At 59.1% G+C, this 6,039-nt stretch overlaps 1 protein-coding gene across 1 annotated transcript in view; it reads left to right on the top strand.

Moving 5' to 3' along the window:
* The window catches only part of LOC120045353 (neurexin-1a-like), a 79,284-nt gene that overhangs the window by 27,987 nt on the left and 45,258 nt on the right, over positions 1-6,039 (top strand). The gene's annotated exons all lie outside the window — the stretch shown is intronic.

Genomic DNA, 6,039 nt, shown 5'->3' with positions numbered 1-6,039 from the left:
GCTACACGCTTAGAAAAAAAGGTGCTATCTAGAACCTTTTGGTTCCAGGTAGAACCCTATTGGGTTCCATGTAGAACACTTTCCCCATAGTTTTCTACATGGAAACCAAAATAGTTCTACCTGGTACCAAAAAGGGTTCTCCTATGGGGACAGCCGAAGAACCCTTTTGGAACCCTTTTATCTAAGTGTGTACTGTACATGTATGTGAGGTGTTTGTGTGTGTGCGTATGTGCGTATGTGCGTATGTGCATGCTTGTGTGCATGCGTGTGTGTGTGTGCATGCAGAAATGTAATGGCAGTCAGAGGGAGCTGACGTGGCCGTCATCTCAAAGTAAAGAGGCTTTCTGGAGCTGACTATCTGAAATGAGTTTCTCTGAAGAAGCGGAGGGGGGTGATTGTCTGTGGATGTGAGATAGGGGAGGGGGAGATAAAGAGCGAGGGGAGAGAGATATGTTAAGTCCTTAGATGTGTTGGGTCTATCTCCAAAGTGCCAGTCCCTACTCCAGTCAAACTTACTCTGACATCAGTGTGTGTGTGTGTGTGTGTGTGTGTGTGTGTGTGTGTGTGTGTGTGTGTGTGTGTGTGTGTGTGTGTGTGTGTGTGTGTGTGTGTGTGTGTGTGTGTGTGTGTGTGTGTGTGTGTGTGTGTGTGTGTGTGTGTGTGGGAAGTGTAGTGGATGTGGTACCAGGAACAAACTCTCGTGTCATGAACCTTGATGGAGACCAGTCCACCGCAATCTAATTTCTAGAATTTAGCTCCCAGTTTACAGTCTTGAGACGTGCCGATGATTTGGGTTGGATACTCAGTCAGTCAAGTATAGCTGTGGTTGGCTTGTGTAGGGGTGTGTGTGGATGTGGTTGGCTAGTGGGGGGGGGGGGGGGGGGGGGCTGTGGTTGGCTAGTGTGTGTGTGTGTGTGTGTGTGTGTGTGTGTGTGTGTGTGTGTGTGTGTGTGTGTGTGTGTGTGTGTGTGTGTGTGTGTGTGTGTGTGTGTGTGTGTGTGTGTGTGTGGTTGTGGTTAGCTAGTGTGTGTGTGTTACAGAGAGGACAAGCTCTATTTCAGAAACCAGACACACATACACCTTTTTGGTTACTACATGATTCCACATGTTATTTCATAGTTTTGATGTCTTCACTATTGATCTACAATGTAGAAAATAGTAAAAATAAAGAACAAGCCCTGAAAGAGTTGGTGTGCCCAAACTTTTGACTGGTACTGTAAATAATAGTCTTTTTTTCCTCATCAATCTACACACAATACCCCATAATGACATCACAATATCCAATAATGACATCACAATACCCCATAATGACAAAGCAAAAAACAGTTTTTTATAAATGTTTGCAAATTTTTTATAGAAACAAAACAAAAATATCACATTTACATAAGTATTCAGAACCTTTACTCAGTACTTTGTTGAAGCACCTTTGGCAGCGATTACAGCCTCGAGTCTTCTTGGGTATGACTCTACAAGCTTGGCACACCTGTATTTGGGGAATTTCTCCCTTTCTTCTCTGCAGATCCTCTCAAGCTCTGTCAGGTTGGATGGGGAGCGTCGCTGCACAGCTATTTTCAGGTCTCTCCAGAGATGTTCCATCGGGTTCAAGTCCGGGCTCTTGCTGGGCCACTCAAGGACCTTCAGAGACTTATGCCGAAGCATAGATTATGGCAGGAGACAAGACCCTGCCATGGAAGCAGGCGGAGGCAGCGAAGGAGGATCAACGACAACACTGGGAGTCGCAACCACGACGGAGGCCCGAGAGGCAGTTCCCCCCCAACAAATTTGGGGGGGGCACACATAGTGGTCGGCGGAGCCGAGGGGTGAACCAGAGCCAGTCAAGGAGTCGAGTGAAGAGCTCGACGCAAGATTCCGGAGAGAGGTGCTGGCGTTGAGAGCGCTGCAGAGTGGGTGTGCTGAGGTGCGTGTCATCAGCCCGGTGCCACCTGTACCGGTCCCACGCATCAGGTCTCCAGTGCGCCTCCACAGTCCAGTACATCCTGTGCCTCTTCCCCGCACTCGCCCTGAGGTGCGTGTCATCAGCCCGGTGCCACCTGTACCGGTCCCACGCATCAGGTCTCCAGTGCGCCTCCACAGTCCAGTACATCCTGTGCCTCTTCCCCGCACTCGCCCTGAGGTGCGTGTCATCAGCCCGGTGCCACCTGTACCGGTCCCACGCATCAGGTCTCCAGTGCGCCTCCACAGTCCAGTACATCCTGTGCCTCTTCCCCGCACTCGCCCTGAGGTGCGTGTCATCAGCCCGGTGCCACCTGTACCGGTCCCACGCATCAGGTCTCCAGTGCGCCTCCACAGTCCAGTACATCCTGTGCCTCTTCCCCGCACTCGCCCTGAGGTGCGTGTCATCAGCCCGGTGCCACCTGTACCGGTCCCACGCATCAGGTCTCCAGTGCGCCTCCACAGTCCAGTACATCCTGTGCCTCTTCCCCGCACTCGCCCTGAGGTGCGTGTCATCAGCCCGGTGTCACCTGTACCGGTCCCACGCATCAGGTCTCCAGTGCGCCTCCACAGTCCAGTACATCCTGTGCCTCTTCCCCGCACTCGCCCTGAGGTGCGTGTCATCAGCCCGGTGCCACCTGTACCGGTCCCACGCATCAGGTCTCCAGTGCGCCTCCACAGTCCAGTACATCCTGTGCCTCTTCCCCGCACTCGCCCTGAGGTGCGTGTCATCAGCCCGGTGCCACCTGTACCGGTCCCACGCATCAGGTCTCCAGTGCGCCTCCACAGTCCAGTACATCCTGTGCCTCTTCCCCGCACTCGCCCTGAGGTGCGTGTCATCAGCCCGGTGCCACCTGTACCGGTCCCACGCATCAGGTCTCCAGTGCGCCTCCACAGTCCAGTACATCCTGTGCCTCTTCCCCGCACTCGCCCTGAGGTGCGTGTCATCAGCCCGGTGCCACCTGTACCGGTCCCACGCATCAGGTCTCCAGTGCGCCTCCACAGTCCAGTACATCCTGTGCCTCTTCCCCGCACTCGCCCTGAGGTGCGTGTCATCAGCCCGGTGCCACCTGTACCGGTCCCACGCATCAGGTCTCCAGTGCGCCTCCACAGTCCAGTACATCCTGTGCCTCTTCCCCGCACTCGCCCTGAGGTGCGTGTCATCAGCCCGGTGCCACCTGTACCGGTCCCACGCATCAGGTCTCCAGTGCGCCTCCACAGTCCAGTACATCCTGTGCCTCTTCCCCGCACTCGCCCTGAGGTGCGTGTCATCAGCCCGGTGCCACCTGTACCGGTCCCACGCATCAGGTCTCCAGTGCGCCTCCACAGTCCAGTACATCCTGTGCCTCTTCCCCGCACTCGCCCTGAGGTGCGTGTCATCAGCCCGGTGTCACCTGTACCGGTCCCACGCATCAGGTCTCCAGTGCGCCTCCACAGTCCAGTACATCCTGTGCCTCTTCCCCGCACTCGCCCTGAGGTGCGTGTCATCAGCCCGGTGCCACCTGTACCGGTCCCACGCATCAGGTCTCCAGTGCGCCTCCACAGTCCAGTATATCCTGTGCCTCTTCCCCGCACTCGCCCTGAGGTGCGTGTCATCAGCCCGGTGCCACCTGTACCGGTCCCACGCATCAGGTCTCCAGTGCGCCTCCACAGTCCAGTACATCCTGTGCCTCTTCCCCGCACTCGCCCTGAGGTGCGTGTCATCAGCCCGGTGCCACCTGTACCGGTCCCACGCATCAGGTCTCCAGTGCGCCTCCACAGTCCAGTACATCCTGTGCCTCTTCCCCGCACTCGCCCTGAGGTGCGTGTCATCAGCCCGGTGCCACCTGTACCGGTCCCACGCATCAGGTCTCCAGTGCGCCTCCACAGTCCAGTACATCCTGTGCCTCTTCCCCGCACTCGCCCTGAGGTGCGTGTCATCAGCCCGGTGCCACCTGTACCGGTCCCACGCATCAGGTCTCCAGTGCGCCTCCACAGTCCAGTACATCCTGTGCCTCTTCCCCGCACTCGCCCTGAGGTGCGTGTCATCAGCCCGGTGCCACCTGTACCGGTCCCACGCATCAGGTCTCCAGTGCGCCTCCACAGTCCAGTACATCCTGTGCCTCTTCCCCGCACTCGCCCTGAGGTGCGTGTCATCAGCCCGGTGTCACCTGTACCGGTCCCACGCATCAGGTCTCCAGTGCGCCTCCACAGTCCAGTACATCCTGTGCCTCTTCCCCGCACTCGCCCTGAGGTGCGTGTCATCAGCCCGGTGCCACCTGTACCGGTCCCACGCATCAGGTCTCCAGTGCGCCTCCACAGTCCAGTACATCCTGTGCCTCTTCCCCGCACTCGCCCTGAGGTGCGTGTCATCAGCCCGGTGCCACCTGTACCGGTCCCACGCATCAGGTCTCCAGTGCGCCTCCACAGTCCAGTACATCCTGTGCCTCTTCCCCGCACTCGCCCTGAGGTGCGTGTCATCAGCCCGGTGCCACCTGTACCGGTCCCACGCATCAGGTCTCCAGTGCGCCTCCACAGTCCAGTACATCCTGTGCCTCTTCCCCGCACTCGCCCTGAGGTGCGTGTCATCAGCCCGGTGCCACCTGTACCGGTCCCACGCATCAGGTCTCCAGTGCGCCTCCACAGTCCAGTACATCCTGTGCCTCTTCCCCGCACTCGCCCTGAGGTGCGTGTCATCAGCCCGGTGCCACCTGTACCGGTCCCACGCATCAGGTCTCCAGTGCGCCTCCACAGTCCAGTACATCCTGTGCCTCTTCCCCGCACTCGCCCTGAGGTGCGTGTCATCAGCCCGGTGCCACCTGTACCGGTCCCACGCATCAGGTCTCCAGTGCGCCTCCACAGTCCAGTACATCCTGTGCCTCTTCCCCGCACTCGCCCTGAGGTGCGTGTCATCAGCCCGGTGCCACCTGTACCGGTCCCACGCATCAGGTCTCCAGTGCGCCTCCACAGTCCAGTACATCCTGTGCCTCTTCCCCGCACTCGCCCTGAGGTGCGTGTCATCAGCCCGGTGTCACCTGTACCGGTCCCACGCATCAGGTCTCCAGTGCGCCTCCACAGTCCAGTACATCCTGTGCCTCTTCCCCGCACTCGCCCTGAGGTGCGTGTCATCAGCCCGGTGCCACCTGTACCGGTCCCACGCATCAGGTCTCCAGTGCGCCTCCACAGTCCAGTACATCCTGTGCCTCTTCCCCGCACTCGCCCTGAGGTGCGTGTCATCAGCCCGGTGCCACCTGTACCGGTCCCACGCATCAGGTCTCCAGTGCGCCTCCACAGTCCAGTACATCCTGTGCCTCTTCCCCGCACTCGCCCTGAGGTGCGTGTCATCAGCCCGGTGTCACCTGTACCGGTCCCACGCATCAGGTCTCCAGTGCGCCTCCACAGTCCAGTACATCCTGTGCCTCTTCCCCGCACTCGCCCTGAGGTGCGTGTCATCAGCCCGGTGCCACCTGTACCGGTCCCACGCATCAGGTCTCCAGTGCGCCTCCACAGTCCAGTACATCCTGTGCCTCTTCCCCGCACTCGCCCTGAGGTGCGTGTCATCAGCCCGGTGCCACCTGTACCGGTCCCACGCATCAGGTCTCCAGTGCGCCTCCACAGTCTAGTACATCCTGTGCCTCTTCCCCGCACTCGCCCTGAGGTGCGTGTCATCAGCCCGGTGCCACCTGTACCGGTCCCACGCATCAGGTCTCCAGTGCGCCTCCACAGTCCAGTACATCCTGTGCCTCTTCCCCGCACTCGCCCTGAGGTGCGTGTCATCAGCCCGGTGCCACCTGTACCGGTCCCACGCATCAGGTCTCCAGTGCGCCTCCACAGTCCAGTACATCCTGTGCCTCTTCCCCGCACTCGCCCTGAGGTGCGTGTCATCAGCCCGGTGCCACCTGTACCGGTCCCACGCATCAGGTCTCCAGTGCGCCTCCACAGTCCAGTACATCCTGTGCCTCTTCCCCGCACTCGCCCTGAGGTGCGTGTCATCAGCCCGGTGTCACCTGTACCGGTCCCACGCATCAGGTCTCCAGTGCGCCTCCACAGTCCAGTACATCCTGTGCCTCTTCCCCGCACTCGCCCTGAGGTGCGTGTCATCAGCCC

The sequence above is a fragment of the Salvelinus namaycush genome, chromosome 4 (assembly GCF_016432855.1).
Source record: "Salvelinus namaycush isolate Seneca chromosome 4, SaNama_1.0, whole genome shotgun sequence".
NCBI classification, from domain to species: Eukaryota; Metazoa; Chordata; class Actinopteri; order Salmoniformes; family Salmonidae; genus Salvelinus; species Salvelinus namaycush.
Note: the sequence above shows the minus strand (reverse complement) of the source record. Positions and strands in the feature narration are given on the sequence as shown.